General features: G+C 40.8%; 1 protein-coding gene across 1 annotated transcript in view; it reads left to right on the top strand.

Annotated features, from left to right (window-relative positions):
• Positions 1–1,189, top strand: part of LOC101848668 (sulfotransferase 1A1) — a gene marked incomplete at its 5' end in the record, with an annotated part of 3,906 nt that overhangs the window by 1,207 nt on the left and 1,510 nt on the right.

Below are 1,189 nucleotides of genomic sequence, written 5' to 3'. Positions count from 1 at the left end.
ATATATATGTATATTATATAATATATGATAAGCGTTTTATGGCGCTTGCAACTGCATCAGGTCACATGAGCGTGCGGGACACATTAAACATTTTCAGTTTGTAAGAAATTTTGAATTTTGCCCGGGTGGGGGCCGAAGCTTACTCTTATCGATTTTGGACAACCAAGGGATCTTTAACGTGCACAACTTTCACACGGGACCGCCGAGATTTTTCGCCTGTATCCGAGATTGAAGGCTAGGTGTAAGGTCTTACTTACCATAAGATCAGGGGTGTGGTTGAAAGACAACGGTAAGAAGGCGCCAAAGAGTAGCAGTGTAAAGGCTGCAGAAAGAGTCAGGAGCCCAGAGGAGGGGGCAAAGGAGGTGGCAAAGGAGGTGGGGGTGGGGGTGGGGACAAAAAGTGGACACCAAAGCAGACAAGAGAACATTGTTAGGGAGCAGGAAAGGAGGTGAAAGTTGAACATTTTATAGAAGAAGTTAATGTTCCGTCGCTGTCCGGATTCGAACCCGGGACTTATTGAATGAGAGGCGAACAACTTAACCTCTCGACCGCAAAAACCTCCGTCCAAGCAGTGTGGGAACCCCCCCCCCCCCAGGGGGATATACGCCTATCTGATCATGATAAATATTGTTCCCATTTACTAGGCCCATGACACTTTCCTCTAGAATCTATATTTCTAAGAATTGTTTCTTTGTGTACAGGAAAGGGAACTCGTGACGTAACACCACTTTGGCTAACTCCTCTTTTACTTTTTTAAAAATTGTATGGACTTTTCCTCTATTTGTACACCCGCATTCTTATCCAAGTACAAACTTTTAAGTTATTTTAGTTCTTCCAAAATTTTGGTTAGTTTGTCATTTGCTACTTTATCAAAATCCAAAAAAAAACAACCCCCAAGTGAAGCAAAAGACATCTAGACATGTCCTTCAGTATTTCTATACACCTGTCCATTAATACTGCTCGGATAGGCTATAGCATTTATGTTACCCTAGTCAGGAGCAAAGCCAAATCGTTTTTGATTTCTCTAATCTTAAATATTTTCTCATGATTACCATATATATTATGTATTCCTTGTAAATTTCTAAAGTGAACTATTAAACTTTAATTCCTAGATCAGTTCAAGATTATTGACATTAATTTTGATGCTTGGGAAACCCTTTAGAGGTAGAAAGTGTGTGTGTGTGGGGG

The sequence above is a fragment of the Aplysia californica genome, unplaced genomic scaffold, assembly GCF_000002075.1.
Source record: "Aplysia californica isolate F4 #8 unplaced genomic scaffold, AplCal3.0 scaffold00317, whole genome shotgun sequence".
In the NCBI taxonomy this organism is placed as follows: Eukaryota; Metazoa; Mollusca; class Gastropoda; order Aplysiida; family Aplysiidae; genus Aplysia; species Aplysia californica.
The sequence above is the reverse complement of the archived record's forward strand: the minus strand, read 5'-3'. Positions and strand labels throughout refer to the sequence as shown.